The sequence below is a fragment of the Fukomys damarensis genome, unplaced genomic scaffold (genome assembly GCF_012274545.1).
Source record: "Fukomys damarensis isolate Sample0158 unplaced genomic scaffold, DMR_v1.0_HiC HiC_scaffold_34, whole genome shotgun sequence".
NCBI classification, from domain to species: domain Eukaryota; kingdom Metazoa; phylum Chordata; class Mammalia; order Rodentia; family Bathyergidae; genus Fukomys; species Fukomys damarensis.
The window spans coordinates 23,593,854-23,619,115 of NW_022900946.1; the positions used below are offsets into that span (position 1 = coordinate 23,593,854).

General features: G+C 57.8%; 2 long non-coding RNA genes across 2 annotated transcripts; both read left to right on the plus strand.

The window, feature by feature from the left end:
- The first annotated feature begins 15,946 nt into the window (after positions 1–15,946).
- Positions 15,947–21,418, plus strand: LOC117284137. Its single transcript, XR_004515233.1, has 3 exons — positions 15,947–16,628; positions 18,133–18,325; positions 19,156–21,418. It is a non-coding gene; the product is annotated as an uncharacterized LOC117284137 (long non-coding RNA).
- Positions 21,419–22,317: 899 nt separating this feature from the next.
- LOC117284138 lies at positions 22,318–24,886 on the plus strand. The gene is made up of 3 exons (XR_004515234.1): positions 22,318–22,354; positions 23,754–23,935; positions 24,649–24,886. It is a non-coding gene; the product is annotated as an uncharacterized LOC117284138 (long non-coding RNA).
- Positions 24,887–25,262: the final 376 nt, after the last annotated feature.

A 25,262-nucleotide genomic window follows, 5' to 3' on the forward strand; every position in this document is an offset into this window, starting at 1 on the left:
GCATAAGACAGAAAGGCCCTCCTGGCCGTGTACATCTCCAGCGTGGGGGTCAGGCAACTTGTGCACACTCGAACACTGACAGGGAGCCGCAGTGAGGAGACTGACTCGGGAGGGGAGCAACTCTGCAGGACAGGGCCACGGGTCGTGTCTGCAGTGCGGTTGCCCCTCCCTTGACAGCTGTGCCCCTCTGTTCAGGCAGTCCTGCTAAAAGGCCTGGCCCCAGCACCTTCCCAGATGGATTCACCAGTCAGAATCAAATGCTCAGCCTGTGTTCCCACCTCCTTCCTCAAGAAATAGCTCTACCAGCCAGCCAGCACCTTGCGCTGCTCTTCTCTTAGCCTGTCTGGGAGGCCATGAACTAGCGGACAGTGTCCACTGGCCACTCCTCGAGGCCAGGCTGTCGTCTTCACACCCTGTTGACCCCAAGTCCTGAAGCAGCCCCTGTCTGGCCCACAACCACAGGGCAGATCTGACACCCACGCTTACCAAGCAGCCAGGAGGGGTAACGTGGTCACTTCTGTCTTACTCAGGGGACACTGGAAGCTCAGAGCCAGCCTCCCTGACTCCCGAGGCTGTCACCCAGAGGCCCTCGCCCCAGCCACTCAGCCACCCACCCTCAAGCCAGGTTTCCCAGGAGCCCCAAGACCCCCATGTGGAGGGAGGAGAGCCCGCTGCCTGCAAAGGCATGTTTTCATTAGCAAAAGATGAATAATTAATGCCATGGCGCCTTTGAAAACTGTTTTGCTTTTTATTTTAAACCATTTTTCTATGTATAGAAGCAGCACTTCCGTTAGGCACGAAATTTATTTTTTAATAAACACAGCAGCTATTTATTCAGTCTCGGGTGTTCCCCAGGTTGGGCTGGCACAGGGGCACTGCCATGAACCCTCGCGGTCTCAGAGGTCAGTGGGAGAGCCCTGGCCAGGGGCCAAGCTGTGGTCCCAGGTACACAGTGGCAGTGACCTACCCTCACCTCCCTCATCACGGGCCTGGGGTGGTGTTGGGGTTGGAGCCTCATACAGACAACTTCGGAGGAGAGCGGCAGGGCCCTCGCCTCAGAAGGTCAGGCTGGGCAGCCTGCGGGGTGCCAGGCATTAGCCTGGGCAAAGCCCTAGTCACCTAACATGCAAGGCTCACCTTCCTCTGGTGCACAGCCTGGGGCCCAGCTGGGCTGAGACAACTCATGGGCTCTGTAATTCTCCGGACTGAAAGGCGGGGAGTGTTGATTTCTTCGCTCTGTGAGATTCCGTCCACAAATTTCATTACTTGGTGCTTTTACAGAGATTAAGTCAGAAACACTTATTTTAAAATTACAAGCACCTCCCCTGCGGGAGACAGGACCGGCCGAAAACCCAATGCCAGAGACCCTTGAGTTTGTCCACAGCCGGAGTAAAGTGAGGGAGAGGTCCCAGGCCCCCACCACCCCACCCCACACTTCCTAGACTTGGAGACGATGCTCAACAAAAGAATTAGGATGTAGGGGTTTTTTTCTTTCAAAAAGTCATCATTAATTTTTCAAAGTATGCAATATTGTCCTCGACAAAACATAAAAAATGAGTTGTCTGTTCCTAATAAATATTTTCTAGATTAAGTATTTGTAATGCTATCAATTATTTATCTCTATATACGGAGAATACATAATTTGTAATAAAATGTAGAAAGGGTTTTAATTTTTCTGCACAATATATGAAATTGAGTTTTTGACTAATACATGAATAAATTGACTCCAATCCTTTCCTGTCACAGTATACAGTATTGTTTTAGGTATAAATCTCTTATTTTATAGATGTTTTCAAAAAATTAATCTCTGATATTTAAGGATCAGGGGAAATCTCCACAACGGGGCGCTGTGTTGGGTTTTCCAATTTATGTCTTGTCTTCTCCTCGTGTGCCGCCCTGAATCATTAGCCCTACACACCAGAATCACACCGGGGTGCCGTAAACACTTAGAAGGATTCATAATTTATAAAACCGGGGCTGACGTGACTGTAATAAGGCGGTATCAGACCTGTGGTAGACAGGCGGGCCAAGGGCTCCGTGACACTTGGGCACCAGGCAAAGCACAGTCCACAACAGCAAAGTGGACTGTGGTCGGCCCCAAATGTAAGGTCCAGAGTCTTGGGGCTGAAGTGATAGCAGGATCTTCACCTTCACATACCTGGGTGCAAGGCTGAGGACTCAGCTGGGGAGGCAGCAACTGCACCCTACACTGACCTGTCTTGGACTGGGGATAAGTGGACAGGGCAGCCCTCTTTCGTGCTTGGGCGTGACCACCCCAGGCTTGACTTGGCCGGAACGGGAAGACTCCCTGGGAGAATGAACATGAGCTGGGTGTGGCTTTTAGGCCTGTCCCAGCTCATTTTATGACACCGGTGAGTCTGGCCCTGCTGTAAGACTCAGTTTCTCCACCTGGGGCCACAGGGCCCAGGTTCAAGCCCCCTCGAAGTCTTGTCTCCTAGGCCACTTCCATCAAAGTTTGTTTCCTCTGCAAAGTCGGGCGGGCCGCTCTTCACAGTGGCGAGTGCTATAGGGACAGCTGAACTCCAAAGAGCAAACCCTGTGGCAGGAATCAAAGCCAGGCTGGGACAGTCACAGTGTGTACCTCATGCCCTGACCATGGAAGTGAATAGAAGGTGATTTGTGTGACGTGAGCCCGGCCAATCAGAGTGCTTCCCAAGTAAGACATTGAGCAGCTCTGCAGGTAAGCCCTTGCCACAACCCCTGTTTCTTGAGGCTATCTGGAGAGCCCGCAGTATCCCCTTTCCACACTGAGGGTTCAGGCTGGAGTCTAGGAGCTCTCATGCCCAGGGGCACACAGTCACAGGGTTACTAGTGACCCCATCCTGGAGTGGAAAGCCACTCTGAGTTACTTTCCTGTTGGGTAATGGGGTGGGTGGAAGGCACACAATTCAAGGGCTTGACTTAATCCCAACACTGCCTGAGCTGCCTCTCCTAGGGTCTGCAGTGTGAGGGAGCAGCAAGCTTTATGCCATGGCAAATGCTCAGCAACTGGAGAAGCTGAGATTAAAGTGTGTTTTTGAAAACTGAAAGGAATTAAAAGCAGGACATCCACTTTATCCATTGCTGCAGAACATAAAGAGCTAAAACACCATGCAGCCAAGAGGCGCATGACAGAGGGGTGAAATAGGCCAGCCACAGAAGGACAGATGCTGTATGATCTCACTGAGATGGGAAATAGTCTGTTCATAGGGACAGAAATCGGAGTGGTGGCTGTCGGGGGCTGGGGGAGGGCAGGGAGTTGTTTCCTGGGTGCAGGGTTTCCACTGGGAAGGCTGAAAATGCCCTGAGAATGGACAGCAGCCCTGGCTGCACAAGGTGAAGGCTCCAGATACCTATAAGCCTCACATTTGAGGTGATTAAAATGATGAACTTTATGTTACAGATGCTTTACTGAAATTAAAGGGGGAAAGAAGATCCTGCTCCCCTCACCAGAAAAAAAAGGTATTTTAAGTGTATATGCCATTAAGTATCTTAGAATACACAAAAAGAGGTCTCCCTGTGCACCCTGTTGTTTATGATGATCACCTATGGAGTGAATGTCCTGAATACACAACTTTAACTCGGTAAATGGATCATTTTGGTTAAAAGGAAAAACGCGCGCGCTCTCACAAGAAGAAGGAAACTAGCATAAAATGGGACACATAAAACCAGACGACCGAATCAAGACCAGGCATGGGTCAAGCTGTGATGAAAGGCTTCAGATGGCCCTGTGAAGGACACATGCCCCCAGGCAGGCCCAAGCAGTGGAAGGCCTCCTGTGCAATCTCTCTGGAGACCGTGGGCAAGGCCAAGTCCAGGGAGGGGCTGCGGGCAGCAGGCACGCAGGGAAGGAGGTAGGTCGGGCATGGCTTCCCTACAAAAATGCGGAAGGGGCTGTATAGGCTGGGCTGGTGCCACACTTGGGAACACAGTGGTGAACGGAACCTACTAGGTATTCCCAAGAGGACGCAAACAGCATGCAGGAAGCAAGAGACACAGTGCAAACTGCTGATGTCGGAGAGGTCCCTGACAGGCCCTCCTGGAGGAGGAGATGGTTCCTCTTCTCTAGGAGCCAGAGGGATCAGGCCTGGGACAGGCAGAAGGCAATTCTCTGGTCCTCGGGTGTGTAGCTAGGGTCTGGCAGATAGGGGTGGGTGATGGGGCACTGACTGTCAACACCTGCTGGGCACACTACCACTCTCCCCTATCCGGAGCCTTCTCCGCTGAGCAATACTACTATGCTTTTGTTATGTCTTTCTGATGCTCTGAAATCCTGGGGCCTTGCTGACCCTCTTGAGGTTGGCCAGCTTCTAGAGATAGTAAAGTGCTCCCCTGCGAGCACCCTCCCTTCATAGGATTCTCACAAGGCAAATGGGAAGAGCCTCTGTGCCCATGTACTCAAACTGGCCCATTCCACAGCTCTTTACCCTGTCTTTCCATCTCTTGCAACAGAAGCCATGATGGATGCCTTTACCCATACTCCCCCGTTCCCTTTACTTCCTGAAAGGTCTTAGTTCTTCCTGTGGGCTCCATAGTGTGGAGGGCCCGACCCTCTTGGGAACTGTGAGTAGGAAACTATATTTCCAATGGCAGTTGTGTCCTGATCCTCTGGCTTCCCCATACCTAAACAGAAATAAAACTTACGTTTTAAAAAAATAATCATCTGCACCACCAACCCCACAAGTGCCCAGGATGACTTCACTGGGCAGCAGAGGAGGTCATAAGGCTTAAAGCACAACCAGGGCGACGCTACCAGCCAGGCACAGAGCTAGGCAGGGGCACAGGTAGCCCGTCTGTACACCCATCCCTGCTGCCCAGCTCCTCAGTCTCCTAGGACCGGGGAACCTGCACCTTAGCCTGTCTGCCAAGGGACGGGGAGCAGGTTTCTGCCTCAGCTGGAAGGGCCTTTAAAGTGGGCTCAGGCTGCTGTCACTGCGGCCTGGTCCTGGGCTGGACGTTCAACCACAGTGGGAGGGCCCAGTAGCACCATGCATCTGCTGAGGGGGCAGATGTTGCCTCTGTGGCTGAGGACATCAGCAGACCGGAGAGAGTGATCACTGGCCTAGATTTCCCCAGTGGCCTCTCCCTGCTGGGCTCACCAGGAGGGAAAACCCATCTGATGCTGACAGTTAGGACAGCTGCAGTGAATCCAACAGGTACCTCCCAGAAAGTCACTCTACCAGAGAAGCCACTGGGCTCACTGAGGGGGGCGGGGCCAGCCTCACAGTCCAGGAGCTCAGGGGGCACAGGGCCAGGAAAGGCTGGGGCTGGGGTGTGAGCACACACAGAACAGAGTGTGGTCGGGGGTCAGAGGCAAGACCGTGTGGGGCTGGGTTGCACGCAGGGCAGGGTAGAGGAGAGGCAGACATATGCCTCACCCCATCAAGAACCTTGCACTGGGCTAGCAGGCCTGGAGTATGAGGGGTGAGACCGAGGACGAGGCGGACTCCTTTAGGCCAAGGTCGGGGACAGGGAAAGGCCTCGGTCAGCTAGGGTAGCTCAGAGAGCAATTAATTGTGAGGAACAGGATTGGCAAGCTGAGCAGCGAGGCTTGGGCTAGTGCCCCCTGCCTGTGGCACCCCACACAGCTCCGGGAACCACACAGACCCATGGTCTTGGAGGCCAGTGCCCAGTGCCAGGCAGAGAGGACCATATGCAGCAGAATAGGCACCTGCACCAACAGCCCAACAGTAACTTAGCAACTCAGACCATATCCCAAGTTAAAATAAAAATAATAAAATGGCTAGTGATATAGCTCAGTGTGAAGGCTCTGGGTTCAATCCCCTGTTTTGCAACACAAAACAGAAAGGTGGGGGCAACTGCAGCTTGGATTACAGGCCTCGGCTTGAGAGCCAGGAATTGCCATCGTAGCCTCTGGAGGGTAGATTGTGCAGCGTCAGAACTGCCCCCCTCCGAATCCTCAGAGCCCCCACTGAAGGCCAGAGACCCTGAGGAAAGGCCCTGGCACTTGTGCGTCCTTCGGAAGCACGGTTCTGCCTTCTCATGAAGGTGACACGGCCGAGGATGGTCGGTGACAGGACTCCACACGCCACATGTGACAGGGACTCGGGCTAGAGCACTCGGCTCCCTCCCTTCCCTGGAAGCGCACGTGACACTTCCAGGCTGCTACCCTGTGCAGGGAGACTGGAATATTTGTGGCCACCTCTCTCCGCACCTCTCCTCTCCCCACTCGTGAATAGAGAGAGATGCTCGTGTCACCTGGACCCACAGTGGGCAGAGCAGCTGGCCTCCTTTGCCCGGTCTCCTGTTCCTCCGGCACCGATGACATGAACTCCTCTGAGAGACAGGCACATCCTGCAGGTGGAGAAGGGTGAGGAGGGAGGGCAGCCACCCCCAGAGGAGGGAGATGGGGCCGTCCCAGCACCACAGCGGAGCCCAGGGAGAGCAGGTGCCAGGAGGTGCCAGGAGGAAACCGAGGCAGAGAGGCCCGTACGGTCTCAGGTCGTGTGGGTGCTCTGGGAGGCAGGTGAAACTTGCACACCAGCTCCCCCCAGGCCTGGTTCCGTGGCCACTGGTAGACTGTAGCGGGGACCTTGGTCCAGCATCACCCATAAGCTCCAGTCTTTGCACGACGCTCTAGCACCCCGCTTGCTGTGTGTGAGGACTCAGGCTTGCTGTGGGCACCTGCACACTCCTCTTGTTTTAATAAGCGGACAGCAGTGATGACAGGAGGCTACCTCATCAGGCCTTCAGCCACCCCCACCTGCTAGGGCCAGTCAGGAGAATGGGGACCAGATGCTCGTCCTCACGCTGGCCCCACAGCCCGCCTTGGAAGTGCCTGGGTATTTACCATTTCCTCCTCTCTGGCATCCGGGGCTGTGACCCTGTGGTCATCCCACCTGGCAGGACAGAGACACCCAGCGTGTGCCACACCTCCTCCCAGGCACCGGGATCAGCTACCAACCCTGCCCTTGGCTCCCGCCTTTCTTACAGGACTGCTGTGCTGGCAGGGTGCCCCCCAGAGAGCACCCTATTCCTTCAAGGTGCAAACTCAGATGACAGGTAAAATCAAATCTTTTTCCTGTTTCCTCCGATTTTTTATTATTTTCTTTGTAAATTTCCATGTGTGTTGTTTTGCTGCCCTTTCTGTCCTTTATTTTTCTAAGTCTCAGGAGCAGAGTTGCATTCACACTGGTTTATGAGACCTTTGTATGCCAAGCTCACCAACCTGTGCTGTTCTCTGAGTAGCAAATATTTCTTTCTAAGAAGATCTGGTTGCTGTATCCTGGGGGATCAGACCTAAGCAGGTTTGGGAGATAATGGTAGACACAGTGTCCCCCTCACTCCTGAGGTGTCAGCTGTGTGCACTTGGCAGCAGAACAGTCAGGTAATGGCAGTGGCAGCAGGACCACCAGCAAGCTGTACCATGCACCAACAGTTGCGCAGTCCTGCACCGTGGCCTCAATCTATCCCCAGAGCAGGCTGGGGACCAGCCGGCCCAGTGGGGATTGGAATTAGGGCTATGGGTCTGAAAGAGGTAGCGCTAGGATATGAACTTACCCAGGTTAATGCCGGCTCAGCCTGGACACTTCACTCCAATTCTAGTGTCCCTCAGGCAAATCCTCTGCCCCCAAATCACAGATCCATTGACCTGGAACCAGGGGGCTCCTCCAGATCTGGGAAGGGGCTCGGGGTTCCCCAGGGGCTGGCGCCCGTGCAGGAGACCCTTCCCCCAGGCTAGAGCCAGCTCCCTGAGTGACAGCCATTAGGGCACGGCTGGCAGCACAGCCTGCACCCCTACCCCCAAGAGCACCTGATGTGTGGCTGCTCCCCGGGGGCTGTTCGCTTCTGCTGTGGCTGAGGCGCTTGGAATGGGCTTCTTTCTGCTGTAAAAATGGAAACATTCCCTATGTGAGACACAAGCTGGGGAGGAGGACGACGCTGAGAAATCACACCCGCGCGGGGCGGGCGGTGGCTCCGGGCCCTGGGGCTGCCAGGCAGAGGGCCGTGTGCGAGAGGCAAGAAGCCAAGAAGCTGGGGGTGCGGGAGCGAGGTGCAGGGGCGAGGTGCGGCCTCCCCTAGCCAGACAACCTCCTTGGAACGTGGTCTGGGCACCTTCCTGCCTCCAGCCCCTCTTTTCCTAAAACAGCAACACAGCCGGCTGCATCCGGCTCCCACTCCCTCCCAGCGATTCTGGATCCCTGCGAGGGAGGTGGGTGTGGGGTGTGGTGCGGGGGGCTGTCCAGAACGAGGAGATCAGCTCCCCTCCCTGCGGTGGCACAGGGACCCAGGAGGTGTGTTGAGACTTCTGCTGCCAGATGGGGTATGTTTGTGTCTGTGGGTCAGGAAAGGCCCCCAGCACCCTGGGATGTGCCAGGTGGCCCGGGGGTGGGGGGTCCCGAGCCAGTATGCAGCCCACACCCACACAGAACCTCGACCACGTGTTCCCAGCACAGGCCAACACGGGGCCTCTTCGCCCCACTTTCCCGGCTGGGACCTTTCTCCCCAGCCTCCCTAGGCACTGCTCAGTCGCAGCTCGGCACCTTAGATCTGAAATCTTCCTGTGACTGCAAACAGCAGGGCACACCCACAGGCGTGAGGAGCATGTGCAGTCCACGTGCAACACCCCAGCCAGCCAGCCAGCCTCCCTCCGGGCCTACAAGGACGCAGCTTGGTGCTCATATGCTGTGGACATCGCCTGGCGGAAGCCAGCCCACGAGGGGCGGGAGAATATGGCAGCCACCTCCACAGGGTGCAGGCAGCGAGCCCTCACGGCAGCTCTACCCTGTGGGCTCAGGCTAGCATCGGGCTGAAAGAAATGCCGGGCCCACAGGGTAGGCGAGGGGTGCTCTAGCCCTAAACCCTGGGCTGAACGATCACCCTGCCAACCCTGAATGGCCACGGATTCCACTCTGAGCGTCCTGGTCTCCCAGACCATCATCCAGGGTTGGGACCCAGGCCTCTGGCGGTGAGACTGCCCCAGGCTCAGCCGCGCCTCCGGCCCTCCTGCCCTCCCCAATGTTAAAGCGGGATGCCAAGGACCCAGAGTCTCTGGGGCCGCAAGGCCCGGATCGCTTGCACACTCCTGGGTGGGCACACTCACATGTGTGCACACACACTTGTGTGATCCTGCATTCACGTGTTCATCACAAACACTCCCTCACACGAACACACGTGTGCACATTCTCCCATCCGTGCTTACAACACGCGAATGCCTACACAGTCAAGTACTCCTTCATATGCACGCACATATGTGCACACTTTGCCCACTCTGCCCACATACGTACCGACACACTCGTACTCACACATACACCTTGCACACTCATATAGCAAATTTTTACATTCTTTTTTCTTAGGTACCCGGGGTCGAACTCAGGACCCCGCACTTGCCAGGGAGGCACTGTGCTGCTGAGCTCCATCCCCAGTCCTCGCACAGCAAATTTTGTCTCATTCCTCATTCAGGCCATTGGCACAGAGCCCTCACTGACATTTAGAAGCCATGTCCCACCTGCAACTACTCCCAAAGGTTCCCATCCACATGCCCGGTGGCAGCTGTGGCAGCTGTGTCCCCCAAAGGAGCCTGGGTTGACCCAAGAACAGGTGCAGAGTGATCTCAGGAGGTGGGTGACAGACTGGCAGCTGACTGATGTGTCTTCATGGCTGCCTACCAGATCATCACAACAGAGGCTGGGCCCTGTCTCTAAGACCCTGAGTGGACATGGGCTGGAGACTGGGTAGGCAGCCATGCAGCAATGGGAGCCAGGGCCTGCGTCTTGGCTGGACCTTAGTTCATTGTTGGTGGAGGGGATGGCAGGACACGGTGGACACATCACAGGGGGAGGCCCCAGGGTGAAGGTACCAGGGCTTGACCTGGGGGAAGCTAGGGATGCAGAAGTAAGGCAACAAAGCCCCTCCCCACATGAAATTCATCTGTGAGGCTTCCGAAGGCCTGGAAAACACGTGGTCCCGAGGCAATCCCATTAGGAATGGCTTTAGGAAACAAGCCAGACCCAACAACCAGATGGGTGGAGGACCCAGCTGGACGGCATATGCAAAGGCCAGACCAGAGCCACTACAGCAATGAGAATCACCTCTGTAGGACCCTCTCCTGTCTCTGGCCCTAGCTGGCACCACTGAGCATCTAGGATCAAGGAGGACCTGGGACCTCTCGGTACCGGGAGCAGAAGTGCACCATCAGGTGGCCCTCTTGGTGACTTCTTCAAGCAGTGCAGGGCGGGATCTACGCACAGATCACACTAGTGGGCTCCAGGAGGCACCAGGACGGCCAGTGCATGGTGGCCCAGGCAGGATGGCAAGCTGCAGCCCAGCAGTGTCTTGCCTACTCTCCACCCGGGGGGGTCTGAGAGCGGCTCTCTGGAGAGAGGCAAACTCAGGGAGGCGGCAAGATGGAGCTGCTGGCTACGCCCCTCCAGCAATATCTTAAGAGTTGCAGCCACAGTTCTTGTGCCGTCGGCTACTGGCTGGCTGTGACTTTAAGGGTGGTGACAGCCGTGGGTCCCAGGGCCAGGCTCTGTCAAGGAAGGATGAGCCCGCTGGGGTGCAGGTTAGATGGCTTCCAAGAGGCCCTGACCACAGGCAGGGGCTCAGTCGGGGGGGGTCTTCTCCACAAGCAGGTGCAGGGTGAGCGAGGGAGGGAGGGATGGCAGCGGTAAGGGGTCAGGAGAGGAAACGGGCGGACAGGGCCAGCGAAGCAGGGCCAGGCAGCTCCCTTACGTGACGGGAGCATCAGGGAGCATGCTTCCAGAGAAGGAAAGCTGGTACCACGGAAATGAGCGGCCTGGCAAGGACGCCTGGATGAGCCACCAGAAGAGCCCTTTGCCCCAGCCTGGATCCTGGGCTGGCCCCTCCGCCTTCCTGAGTCAGATGATTCCAGGCCCCAGTCCCTCCTCACCTCCAGGTTTGAAGGGCCTTGGCTAGGTCCAAAGGCCAAGAGCGATCAGCAATCAGAGCAGAGCAAATTATCCTGCTTACCCAGTTTGTTCTGAGTTGCTCAGCCTCGGGAGACTCCCACCGACGCCTCCTACAACTCCAGGCCTCTCTTGTGCCCTGAGTCCAGCCAGGCTTGGCTTCTTCCACCTTTCCTTGGCTCTCCCAACCCCGGCTAAAACCCGGGCCCGTGCCAGGTCTGGGTGAAGCAGGGTAATGGACCGTCAGCAAGCTGCAGCACCCTAGAACCACCCACACTTACAAGTCAGGCTGGGGGAGGCTGTCCTGGACTGCGCTGCTTTTGTGGGAAAGGAAGCAAGTTTCGCAGAGGTTACCGCACAAGTGCGTAACATCAGGATGTGAGGCTGGATGTGAGCACCCTGACCGCTAGAAGCCTAACAGCAGAGCTCAGAGCCCAGGGTGTTGGGGTAGGGTCCGAACCGGGAAAGTGGTGCTGGCCTGGGCGGGGCCTCACTTCCCACCTGGCGCTGTTCTGGCCGCGGGCCAGGGAGGCCCTGGACTGTTCTTCCCCGGTGCCCTCATCACCTGAAGCTCCTGGTTGCTGCCGCAGGAGCGCAGCCCTCAGATGCCCGTTGCTTTCCTGGCTCAGCATGTCTCTCACGATTAATCATAAGAGACCGGGAAACGTTGAGAGCCGCAGCTCACTGGGCCGTCGCTGCTGATAGCTGGGCCAGCCTGTCTCACCTTGGACGAGGGTGTACAGCTGGGAACTGTATTTACTCTGAGGACAGGCGACTTCTGCTACTTCACCTCACCCCTTTAGGGCCAAACGCAGACGCAGCACCAAGATTCCCTGCTCCCTGACCACACCCAGAACTCCCTATAGGGGCCCATCTGAGGCTGAATACTCCAACGCACCCCAGGGTTCTGTGTCACCACTTTTTATCAGAGAGGGGTAGTGAGTGTTGGGGCTGTGCAAGGGTGGAGCAAGTCCTTGAGGTTCCGAGGGCCCAGCACGCCAGCCCCGTCCCAGCTCGCAGGCTGCAAGGCGTCCTCCCAGAGGGCCTCTTCCCAAGGTTCTGAAGAGGGTGGTCCCCACCCAGACCTCCTGGGGACTTGCCTGCCCACCGTGAGCTCTTCTGGCTGCTCCCGAGTCCAGGCCCTGCTCACCTGCCCTTCTCCCTCCAGAGTGTGCTGATTACCTCCACCCCGCATCAGCAGCCAGGCTGGAAGGCAGGCACCCGCACCGTCCAGAATCCCAGCCAGGGCATCGCAGTGCCTGTGGGCTTCCAGCTACCTTCGTAGGATCCGCAGGAGAACAGAGGACCCATGTGCTCAGCCAAGCACACACCTAGACCTGGGGCCAGTTGGTCAGCAAAAAGGGACCAAGTGGGGCACTGCGGAGTGTGTACGAGTGTGTGTGGGTCCAGCATCCTTCACGTGCTGAAGGTGACTCTCCCAAGAAGAGAGGAGGGGGCTGCCTCTCCACTCACCCCGTCTGGATCATCACCATCCTGCCCTGTGCCGTTCTGGAATTGCTCATCATGTTTTTGCAACCCGAATGAAAGAGTGCGTGCGTGAATCAGTGAGTGAACGATCTCTGGCTCACCCCTCCCCGGGATTATTCCAAAGCCACCGAGGCTCAGAAGTCACAGGACCGGTCTGGTGTCGTCGCACGGGCGGTGGGAGGAGGAGCCAGCCCTGGGTGCCCACCTGGCTGGAGGTAGCAGGACTTGTGATCGCGCCCCCTCTGCCACCTTCCAGACGGGAGTGGGATCCCGGGCCTGTCCACACACCCAGCTCACCCAACCTGTCGCTTGGCGAGCGACCCTTTTGCCCCTTACAATTTTCGCACAGCCGTGCTATCATTCCCTACCTGTCCTCCTGGCCACCCCACGTGGGAATTGACTGCTGATAGAGAGCAACATTTAAGTGCCCAGGGAAAAAAATCAATTCACTCGGTTCCAGTTTAATCCATCAGTTCCATTTCTGATAAATGTCCCCGTGCTGCGGTCACCACAGAGCTGCAGTGCCCAGCGGACATGACCCGCTAAGGTGGGAAAGCCGAACCAGGCAAAGGTCCAGTGGGCCTCCGCTCAAAGCCAACACGCCCACAGCCCTTCCTCTCCACACAGGTACACTGCAGCCCACACCTAGGCCCTGCTGGGCTGAGGAGAAAAGCCAGAGAGGAGCCATGCCTTCCTCTGTCGGGGGCCTCCATGGCCCCGGGCCAGAGGGCTGCTGGGGTGGGACGCCGCTGTTCTTCTGTGTTTAACAGGAACCAATGCCTCAGGACCCCTGCACACTCACCGTCAGCACTCTCCTGTAGTGCCCTCCACCCGAGCCTGTACACGGCTAGGCAGAGTGGCTGGACCACATGGCCAGTGCCCTGCTGCTGCCCTGGGCCCCTACCTTTCTTGGGCCCTGCTCCCCTGCCCTCCATCACACTCTCTCTCCTCAGACCCCTTCCCGTAAGCCCGGGCCTTGAAGCCACATGGAGTCCCAGGCAAAGCTGCTGAGGGACAGGGCCAAGCGGCCAGATGAAGGAAAAGGAGAGCCTGAGAACAGAGCAGCTCTGCCCCAGGAAGGAGCAGGGACCTGGAGCGCCTATCGAGCACCTGCTTCAGGCCCCAGGCATCCGGGCCTGTCTTACCGAAGGAAGTGGCTTTGTCCCTGCCCTGTCCACCCACTGCCCTCGCTGAGGGACCCACGTGGGCCTATGCTCTGGCCAGCTCCTCCCAGATCTAGGATGAGCCCCAAGACCCTCCCACTGTGGCCTCAGGAGGTGTTCGTGGCCCCCCCGCTCACAGCCTGTCCCATTCTGACCTCTCGTACCCCAGGCGTGCGGAGGTCAGACCCCAACCCTGCCCCTCTGCCGAGCCCAGAAGAGCTCAGCTCCCTCGCCACGAACCAGTAACACTGTTGGATTGGATTAATCAGGACATACAGCGGCCGCACAGGGCCCCACAGAGGAATGAGCCGGCGCTGGAGGGTGAGTGGATTAGACTCAGGGTCAATATTTGTGGAATTGAATTGAATCCGTCAACTGGGAGCCGCGTGTGTTCTGGGTACTTTTGCGGTTTCTGCCTCAGGCAGGAAAGATCCAGGACTTGGGCCTCACCCAGGCCACAGGGTGAAACTCTGGGGTAAGAGGCCTCGGGGCCCTGTGTCTTCCCGGGCACGCCAGGGTGCACCAGGGACAGGAAACCCTACAAGTGCTGACAAGGGGCAGGGGGTGGCTGTGGTTTCGGGCTGTGGAAAGTTGGCCCCCACCCGCAGGGACAGGGGGCCCCACCTCCCACTCCTGGTTCCTGGCTGGTCCTCTAGGAAATGGAATCTGGTTTCCTGCAGAGAGGGGCTGCAGGGATGAGGAGTGCACTGTGCTGGGTGCTGTTGGAGGGGGCCAGCGGGGTGTCAGTGTGGGGGCCAGGGCACAGCAGGAAGCCGGTCAGCTTGGGCTCATGGAAGGGGTTGCTGTGTCTCAGCGGAGGCTCCTGGCCGCTGCCCTCCCTCTGTAGCAGGAGGCCTGGTGAGACGGGGAGGGGAAAACTCAGCCACCCAAGACCCCACCCTGCCCCCAAACAGATTCTTCCCCGACGCTCGCTGCTTGGACCTGGGGGCGTCAGAGACCGATCTGCTGCCAGCTACTGCCCACCTTCAATTCCCAAAGCCCGGATTAGATTAGTCGTGTTTAAAACGTGGCAAAGCTGCTTGTATTTGAGCAAGCGCTCAGCAGATTATGCTAGGCCAAGGGCGTCTGCCTGAGCGCAGGGAGATGCAGGATGAAAACCTCACCGAACAAGTGTTAATTGAAAACAAACTCGGCGGATGACAGGCCCACCCATCGCTGGTGCAGTAAATGTTTCCTCATATGTGGGCTTGGAGGAGGGGGTGTCCCAAGGAGAGGACCAGAGGCAGGCCCAGGCCACTGGGCCCAAGGACACAGTGTAGAGCCAGTAAGGAGTATAGGGCCGTGGGTATCCAGGACTGCTCACAGGAGTGTGGACCTGACAGAAGGTGGCTTATGTCACCTTCTGTACCCATGGCTCAGTCTCTCTCTCTGTGACTCTCTCAGAAGCCCCGGTGTTCAGAGTGTATGACTGTTTTATTGTACATTCACTCCAGCAGCTAAGAACATCTGGGAGGCCAGTGGCGCCTAAGACAGCCCCTGTCCAGGGGCCCTGAACTCAAGTCTGAGCCCAGAAGGGCCACTGAGGCAGGTTGGATCTGAACTCTGCTTGGTGCAACAGAGCTTAAGGTACCAGGTAAGTGGGCTATGGACTGGTCCCCAGAGAAGACTCTGTGACCCTCCTCCTGGTCCTGTACCATACACTGGGCCCTGCATTAGAAAACTTGCCTGGGGAAGGGCACGGTGGTGCATGCAGGCGTATCATGCCTGCTACTTGAGAGGCTGAGGCTGGAGGATGGAAAGCTCAAGACCTGCCTGGGTAACTTACTGAGACTCTGTCTTAAAATTTTAAAAAGAACTGGGGATGTGGTTCCGTGGTAAGTACTTGTTTCTTAACAGTAGAGGGATTACTTTCATTTTGATGAAACAAAATTTTGCTTTCCTCCATACCAGCTCAGCCTCGAAAGGGTCACCTAGGCAAGTTTTCTTTCTTTCTGTTTTTCATTTTGGCTCTGAGAAAAAGGGCAGGATTATGCGCAACTGCAGGAGGAGCAGGCCCCAGGGGTAGGACAGGCCTGTGATCACTGAGAACCCTTTACAAATGAAACCCTCTTGGGAAGGAATTGTGCCTTGGGCAATCAAGGCTCCAGAGCCATTTTGCCCTGACGGGGGCGTCTAGCTGCCCCCAGGGCCTGTCTGGGGTGTGGAGGAGCACCCTGCCTCTGCCTCCTGGCTGGAGGGGGGTCTACAGGGAGAAATGGAGGAGAAGGAGTACACAGGAAGAGGCCAGATCCCTCTGCAGAGGTGGGTGCTCCGGGAGGGAGGCTGAGGCTAGCAGGAGGAGGAGTAGCTGAGAAAGCACCCAGTACCCGCACTACCCTCCACCTCCGCCCCAGCCCATCCGCCCAGCGATTCCCCCAGCGAGGCAAGGCCATCAATTATTCAGCTCTGCCTCTCAGCCTCCTCTTGCTCTCAGTTAGTACCTCGTAAAGCCAGGGAAGATAAATCTCTCCCCTGGCTTCTGCGGCCCTGACTGGGAGCAGGGTGAGCACGGGCGATGGCAGGCACTGGCCCCTGGTTCCTCCGGCCTCCTGGGGCCCTGAGCTGGCACAGTGCAACCCAGGCAGCCCTGTGAGCCTCCTCTGCTATTAAACCCATAATTCAGGGGAGACTGACAGAGTGAGGCGCACTCGGTCCCCGTGATGAGGAAAGAGCCGCCCATCCAAGAACTGCGAGAGAGGCTGAGGTGAGGGCTGACGCCGGTCACACGCAGGTCTCGGTTTTCAGGGGCTGCATTTAGATCTGGAGCCCAGGCCCTTCTCCCAAGGAATCTTGGAGCCCGGCTGCTCACAAGGAGACCGTGGAGGATTCTGCAAGGGCCAAAGCAGCCAAGAAACGAGCAAGGCAAGCAAGGAACAGGAGATGCCTGCGGGAAATGCTGAGCCTGTCTGCATGCTCTCAACCATACCCGGGATGCAGGGCGTGAATGCTGCTCCACACTCTGTGCAGCCAGAGAGGCCGCGGACCTTGGAGACCACTTGGGTGTGGTACTTGCAGCCTGAACCTCCAGAACGACACTTGTCCCCATGAAAACCGATGACTTGGACAACCTGACGTCTTGGAGGTCCAGGTCAGTCTCCCGCCCCAATACCCAGCCAGGTATATCCGGGAGAGGGTTTGTTGAGTGGCTGCGTCTTACCACCTCTCTTCAATCGGTATGAGCCTTGGGATGGCCCCAGCAGGAATGTGGGTAAAGGGTGCACAGTCCCGAGGCACCAAGACTGGGGTGGGCTGGGAGGAGCCCAGGGAGAGGTGAGATCAGCTCTTAGACCCCTGCCCTTGGCAGAGCCATGCCCACCCTGGCAGATTCTCTGCCCAGCTCTGCTCTAAACCTGCTGGTTACATAGAAAAACTTGGGGTCCAAGGATCCTGTCGCTCCAGGCCAGTGGAGGCTGGAAGAGAGGTGCTGGCTGACTGCCTCCCACCCCCAGGCCTCAATGTCCTCCCCAGAGCCGCCACAGGGCAGGGGCCATGACTGAGGTCACTGGGACTAGAGGGGCCTCGGAGTCCCTGGAATTAGCAGTAACGAGTTGATGGGCACGGGTGCAGGCCGTGTTGGGTGCTAATCGAGGCTGATAACTAACTTGACAAGCCAGAAAGTGCACAGCCCCTCCTGTGCCTGTCCATTAATCCTCTGTATATGGCACCTGCCCCGCCCTGCAGCGAACTGGTCACGTTTCAGCCGTAACAATGGCGCAGCTGTTGTGTGGGAGAAGCTGGGCCCACACAAGGGACATTGTGGTCCCAGGCTGGAGCTCAGGGTCTCCCCAGCCCCTCCAGATGGTCACCTGCTCCACTCGTGGGTCCTTCACCTGCACTGTTCCTGGGGTCTCCCTCACTTGCCACCTGGTAAGAAAAGAGCAGGGGCACCCAGAGATTGTCCCAGTCCTATTCCCAACAGATCAGGCTCTTTGAGACTCTACCTTGAACCTCTGCCTTCCAACACCACCTCTAGGACTTGGGCTCCCCCTGGTCCTTCCAGGAGGACAGCCCAGTCTGTCAGTCCATATCCAGCTATAGGTGCTACTCATGGTGCCGCACTGACCACCGGTACCCACTTCTGCCATGGCTTCAAGCCTTTCTCTGTGCAGCCAGCCCCGGCCAAAGCAGATCCATCCCCTCCCTTCCTCTAAGTCTCAACCTCTGGTAATGTGGCCAGGGCTGGTATCCAATCATTTGGGGGATGCATAGGACCCTGTAGCTAGTTCTGAGTTTCTTTCTTCTCAGTGACAAGATAAGCCCGAATTGTTGCATTTGTGGCTAAGGATGGGACCAGTCCATCGCTGTGGCTTCATCTTATCTGAGCCACACACCAGCCTTATCTTGGTCCCTATCTGTGCCTGGCTTGGAAATGGCTCTGCAGTGACCTAAGGATTGCTTGCTTTGCCTGCCTTAAGATGGCAGCTTACCCTGCAGGCCTGCTCCACATCCTGCAGAGATTCTCTGCAGGAGCAGGAGGCCGCGGAAGGAAGTGATGAAGTCCCTTCAGGAGAACTTCCTGCACCCTGCAGGAGCCAGCTCACTGCCCGGTTCCTAAAGCACAATGCTCAGTTTGACTCTATCACCCTCCACAGACTCCACTGCTAACAGAGTGGAAGACCCAAACGTCAGCATCGAAATTCATGTAGACCCCAAACTCCCTGAGGGGCTGCAGAGTGGGTCAGAAGCAAGAATAGAGCTTCGTGACAAAGGGGTCCAGGAAGTCCTTGGGAGAAGAGACTTCTGGAACACACCAGGAGGACCTCCCACCGCCAGGTCTTGTTCTGGGTGTGTGACTGATTATCTTTCTCCAGGTAGAGCAGCTAAGGCTTCAAGGTGGGCAGGGGCTCAGCTGGCATCTCTCATGTGGGCAGAGCTTGAATTTGCACCCAAGACCATCTGCAATGGAGCTTTACCCACACGCGTCCCCTGCGGGTGAGGACAAAAGCAGGGCCTCCTCAGAAGAGGCGGGCAGACACGGGTGTCCTCCTGTGGTGGCAGGGACCCAGGCGGACCAGGCAGAATGCGGTCAGTCTGCTCAGGGAACACCAAGGTCCTAACTCCTTGGGTATGTGTCCCTGCTGTCATGGGTTCTGTCCACGCCCGGACCCTCAACCCTCCCCGGTGGCCATTGTCCACACTGCGGACAGGATGAAGCACTCGCTGTGGTTTGGATTGGACGATTGATTGCGTGATTGATTGATGATTGATGGTGCTAGTGGGAACTGAACTCAGAACCATCACAGTGAGCTACGTCCCAGCCCTTGTGATTTTCATCCTTTGAGACAGGGTCTCGCTGATTCGCCCAGGCTGGGCTCAGATTTGTGATTCTCTGGTCTCAGCTCCTCAAGTAGCTAGGATTGCCGGTGTGTGTCACCACATCCAGCAGTGGCTGGGGTCCCAAATGCTCCCCCGAGGCTCAGATGTTGGAGGCTTGGTCCACAGCTGGTAGCAATGGTGAGAAAAGGGTGAAAACTCCCGGAAGTGGGGCTGAGCTGGAGGAAGTGGGTCATTCTGGACTGCACGGCCTTGAAGCGAGTACCCTAACCTCTGCCCGCTCCCCTCACCCCGCTTCCACGAAGTGAGTTTCCGTCTTTGTTTCATCTTGGCCTCTCTAGCTCACCACTTCCCCAGAACCAACGGAGTTAAAGCAGTGGTGGACCGAAACTTTTGAAACCGCGAGTCAAAATAAACCTTTCCCCTCTTGAGCTGTTTTCCTCAGGTATTGTGTCACCCTGAAGGACAGCTGACTGACCCACTTGGCAAAGCAAATGACCAACCACCCGAGCCCCGGTCTTTGGCGCTCCCGTTTGCACTCATCGTTCAAAGATCAGGTCCCATCCCCTCTCCGGGGGTCGGAGGTTTTGTCTCCTTCCTGTGAGGGCCGTCAAGTCAGACCGGAGGCTGCCCTGGGCTCGGGAGGGAGGTGCTGCCCCACCCAGTTCTGTGACGCGTCCCCTCGCATCCCACATGCCTCGTGTCCTGAACACCTTTCCCAGGACAGATGTGCCCCCACCCCAGTCAGGAATCTCTCCATGAGTGTTCTGGGGGCCCCAGCCCCTGGGTCCCTGACCCCACTCTATCTTGTTCCCACACAGGAAATGTCCACTTTCTTGCTTTTTGGGCCTGCGTTGTCTGCAGGTAGCCATGTCGGGGGCTTGGCCTCGGGAGGGGCAGTCTCCAGGCTGCTGAGAAAAGTGTGTGCAGGAAGGAAGGGAGGGAGGAAAGTTGGGAGGGAGGGAAGAGGGGGATAAAGGGAAAAAGAGCGGGAGACCCAAAGCCTCCAGTGGACCAGTGTGGGGTGGGGCGCGAACGTGGGGTGGAGGATAAAGCAGAGCTACCAGAACAGGACTTAAACCAGTGAACAGAACAGGAAGTAAACAGAGGCAAATATTTGCTGAATCCCTGGCGGGAAAGAACTTTCTAAGAATAAAATCAAAGATGAGCATCCTCTACATGAAAGCTAAAGGCTCAGGTGACTCAAAAAAAAAAACATCAAGGTAAAAGGCAAGCAATGAGTTGGGTAAATTTTTGAAGCCAGTGTGACCAAAAACGAATACCACTAACATGGTGTGAGCTGATCTGAAGGGAAGACGTCACAGAGGACGAGAGCGCACTGCAGAGGCGGCACAGGCGGCTGCGCTCCGGCCACTGAGGCGATGAGGAAGGCCCCACCGAGCACTGCTGGGAACACCAGGCCACTTCAGCAGGCCGCACAGAGGTCCCGCTCAGCCAAGGCCGCAGATCAGCAGGCCGGGCCTGGAGGTCGTGGGACAAGATGTGCCCAGGGTGATGCGATGCTCAGCCTTCAGCCCAGGGGCACCTCCTTCCGCACTCTGTGCTGCTCAGGTACTCGAGGGGCAGAGCTAACCACTGAGGCTCAGGTGGCAGCCACAGTGTCACTTATAACTGCGAAAAGACGGGGTCGGCTGCAACGGCCAACACTGGAAAAGCATCTCCGTCAGTGCTGGGGGAGCCACATCGGGGACCGCCGCCTGTACAAGTGTTGGCGATGGGACTCAGCAGCACGACACAGTTGCCCAGGATGCACAAGCTCAGAGTCACATACGAACGTGGGAGAAAGAGTGTGTGCCCAGCACAAAACTGAAAAGGGAAGAGAAACTGCATTAACCGTGAGGGTCTCCGTTACTTAAACTCATGAGACTGACAGAAAGGGATTCTTGGGGTTCCCCTGGCCAGAGTCAGGGAGGAGATACTGTACGATGATCGCTTTCCCCGGCTTGGGTTCTCTGTGCCCCTGAGGGGCAGCACAGAGCGGGAAGGACGGGAGGCCAGGGGTGCAGGTGCCCAGGTAGAAGGTGAATGAATAGATGGACAGACACAGGCACGGCGGGTGAGCGGGTGAGCGGGTCGGTGGCTCAGTGGACAGGTGGATACAGGGAGGATGCGCCCACCGTGAGTGGTGGGGTGGCTGGGGGGACAAACGGAGTTTTGGATGGATAGCTCAGCTGCTGGACAGGTAGAAGGACGGGTAGCGGAAAGGCTGGGGAAGGATGGGTTAGGCCCTCTGGCGGGTAAGGCTTAGCCACTGACCCTTCCCTGGACTCACCCTGTGCCCCTCCTGTTCAGGGCCTTCAGGGGCACACCTTTCCCCAGCACTGCAGTGGCAGACCAGCGCCCCGACCGGCCGTCCTCGGACCGCTCAGCATGCAGGAGGACTAGCCCCACGCGGCCGCTGTGCAGCTCGCCCGTGTCCCACAGCCAATCTTCAATCAGCCCCAAAGCCCCTGAATTCCCCACAGCTCGGCCCACAGCACGGCCGGCTTTGGGTGCCACTGGCTACATATATTGAACCTGAAGCATCGGATTGCATATTTGTTCAATAGCAATAAACTCCCCAAGTTTTATGGGGTCATAAAACCTCTGCCTCGGCTCCTACTTGGGCGGTGTGTAATGTACACAGGCGGGTTTCCCTGCTAATGGGGCAATGCGAGTGATCTGGGGCTATTAGCTGGAAACAGCACATCTGCATTTGCCAGATTCTCATCGATAAAGCGGCCCTGCAGGAGCACACCAGACTCAGCCTCGAAGTTCACGGGAAGGAGGCAGCAGAGAAAGTCAGAGCCGTGAGAAACGATTAGAGGCGGAGTAGAACAAACGGGGTGAATGTGCGAACGGAGGGCAAACGGCCTCTGCCCAGACACGGCCCACCCAGATGGCATCTCTGAGCTCACCCCCTCAGCCACCCCCTTCGGATGACGCGGGCCTCCTCCCAGGACTGTGTCCCCAGCCACACTCTCTGCGGAAGGGCAGGTCCAGGAGGGTGGGCGCTCAGAAGGGTGGGGTGGGGTGGGGCGTTCAGTGCTGGACACGGACTGAGAAGGGAATACAAGTCCCAGGCAGAGGCTGCCGTGTGTACAAAATCCCCAAAGCAGGGGAGCGGTGAGCGTGGGAGGACCCCACGGGCCCAGGGGCGTTCAGAGGCTTGGATTAGATTTGGGGACGTGATCAGAAAGATGCAGGGACGGGCCTGGCATGCGTGCGTGGCAGGGGTCAGCCGGAATGGCCCTGCCTCAGGATCACGGCTTGATGGGTTCTACCGCTGTGGGTCCCAGGGCCAGGGCGAGGCGCTGCGAGGGCAAGAGATGGAAGGAGGTGGCTTGGGAGGAGCTCCCACCTCAGGGGAGTAGGAACCCCAAGGGACAAAGTCCTCTCCCGCCTGCGCCTGCAGCTCTCACACGGAGGCCTGCTGGGGTCCTGGATGAGGACAGGAGAGGCAGCTGTGCGTCGGGGAGCTCAGCACAGGGAGGAACGCCCGGCTGCACCCTGCCTGTCAATCTCTTTGACTGTGACCAGGTGAGAGCTTACGGGCCAGTGCCTACCAAGCCCTCCCTGGCCCAGCCCCTCAGGCCGTGGCACCGGCACTCCAGACACACGGCCAGTCCTGTCTCAGACCCTGCCTGGCTCTTCCCAGGTGCTGGAGTTGGGCACGTGCATGACTTTGCCCTGATCCTTGTAACTTTGCTATCGACCCAAGTCCTCGGAAATGCATCGATTTACCCGAATCAATATTTATTGCAGCCTCGAAGGCTGGGGGCTGGGTGAGACCCGAGGCCTGGTGTGTGGGGCCATCCGGCCAAGCAGGCCTGGGGCTGGGGAGGCATCCACCTCACTGCCCCATCAGGCCCCTCCGCCCGGGGGACGGCCTGGGCAGGCAGATGCAGGGCCAGGGGCCGTGGGTTTCAGGTACCTAGACTGGTCTCGCTCACTCCTGAGACACCTGAATCCTATTCAAAGAGGCCTGTTTGCTTGTGTTGTGGAGCCAGGGGTGAGCGTCCAAGGATCCAAGCTACTCCAGCATTAATGTTTCCCGAGGGAAATGTTCCCTCTTAGAACCCACTCTGGAAGCCCGGGGGAGTTTGGGAGGTGTGGGCAGGCCTCAGTGTGGGGCCCTGGCACCCCCAACTGCCGGTCTGCTCAGGGAGCCTGGGCTGTCACTGTGCTCTAGACAGAGCCCCCTTCGCACTAGGCCTGGGGCCAGTTTTAGATGGTGGGTGAGGGTGGGGAGTGCACTCTGGAGCCCCCGATGCTCCAGCAGCGAGCTTCATCAGACCCACGAGGCTTCTCTCACCACCAGGGAGGTGGCAGGTCCTGAGGCGGCAGCTGCCCAGCCAGGTGGGGCTTCCTCTGGGCTGAAAGGTGCTGCTTAAGGGGCAAGGGGCTCCCATGGGGCACATTTGTTCCTTCCCGGGTGTAAACACTCCCACTAGACTCCAAGCTGGCAGTGGACGTGGAAGGGACTTGCCCCGATGGTCAGCCTTCACTCGCAGAGGCAGCTCGGCACGACCCAACCTGGGGCAAAGGGGCCCCGTGGCCGCTGCTCCCTGCGGGAAATGCTACAGCCCAGGGCTCACGGAGGGGAAAGGAGGAAACAGGAGGATGGGTAGGCCTTGGCCCGAACAGCACCAAGAAACCCAAGGCCCAGGACTTGCAGCTGAGTCCAGCGCTGGGTGAGGGACGCCGCGGGGGAGCAGCTGGTGGGGGCAGCACTCACGGCCTGTCAATCCCAGTCGTGGGTTCTCCGGCCCCGCCGGCCATCGGGATGGGCAGACGGGACCGACCCACCCATTCCTCTGAAGGCAGCGAACATCGACTGTCCCTGTAGTGTTGGCCACAGGCTGCCACAGGTCACCCCTGGGAAGAGCAATACCCTCCCCGTGCCCTCCTGCCCCACGACCATTTCTCTCCTTCCAAGGGTCCACAAGGGCCTGGAACCGGAACTGTGAGGAGCCACCCTGGGTAGCCCAGCTTCCCCAAAGACACTGCCGCGGGTTTCAGGCAGAGGACAGTCTGGTTGCTCTGTGACCTCTACAGGCTTTGAGCCTTTGGATCTCAAAACCTCAGCGCCCTAGACTGCAAGACACCCCAAGAGGCCAGGTAGGTAGACAGCGGGCTCCCTGAATATGCTCCCTTCCCTCTAGCCCAACTGGCCCCCAGCCCCTTACACAGGATGAGTGGAAGGAAGAGGGTGGCTGGGCCAAGGATGGAGAAGACAGCCCCGGCTACTAAGAGAAACTCCAAGGAGCAGAGGCAGGAGGTTTCCGGTGCAAACACAAACTCATCCAAGCCTTGCTGGGAGCCCCAGGGGGAGGGAATCCTGAGCAGCCACAGGTCTGGGACCATCGAGGAGCTGGCCAGCACGGAGGCGGCCAGAGTCAGGAGCTCTGCATGTATATCTGGAGGCCTCCTGGAGGAAGAGGCAGTGTCCTCTGTCATTGTGGGGTAGAGCTGGGTGAGGCAGGGACGGGTGAGACAGCACCAGCAAGGGTGTGGGTGGCCTTCGAGTGTGACCGAGGCGAACAGGCTCCGCCCCTTCAGGCTGGCTGATGGTCAGCCATCCAAGGTTCGCAGGAAGGTGTGCACACAACAGCTGCTCACATACCTTGGCAGAAAACAGGGCCCCTGGAGCAGGAAAGAGGAAGGATGTCCTAGGCACAGGCTAGGGAGACCCGCAGTGGGCAAAAACACCTGCCTGGCTGCCACAAGGCTAGGGAGACCCGCAGTGGGCAAAAACACCTGCCTGGCTGCCACCACCCCTGGGCCTATCACTGGGGAAGGTCAGTCCTGACGCAGATGTCACCTCCACACAGTGCGTCCTAGGAAATGTGATGAGGCCCCCCCAGCACCCAGCTCTTCTGAAGGCCACTCAGTACATGGAAACACGGTGAGACAGCAGGAGTGGAGGTGTTGGGTCTTCTACAACTCAGCGGCAGGGAGATTTCCAGAACCCAGCACATCCTCAAGAAGAGCATCCGGAGAGCGTGCCCAGGGTACACCTGCCACAGAGGCATGTTACTCACGTGACCCTGGGAGTTGGGTCAGAGGGTCACAGACAGGGTGGAGGACACGAACAGCTTCATGCTTTTTATTACAACCCATCCCTGTTAACCCTCACACCAGCCCTTGTGCGTCTCCACTGGGCACCTTGCCCAGCCTGTGATGCTGTACCACCCCCGCCCGACGCCACCCGCAGCATCTCCACGACCTCCAAGAGTAAAGAGTTATGGCTGCACACGAGGTAGCACCCTCAGTCTGGCGGGGAGTCTGATTCATCCAGCAGCAGCATCCGTGATCTTCTAGAAAGGTCCCTGCACGCCAGGGGTGGGGAGGTAGATGAGGAGCAAGGCCAGCTCCCCCGGAGTCTGCTGCCAGGAATCCACCTCAATCGGTGGCAACACGGGCCTGAACTTGGCATTTAAAGATC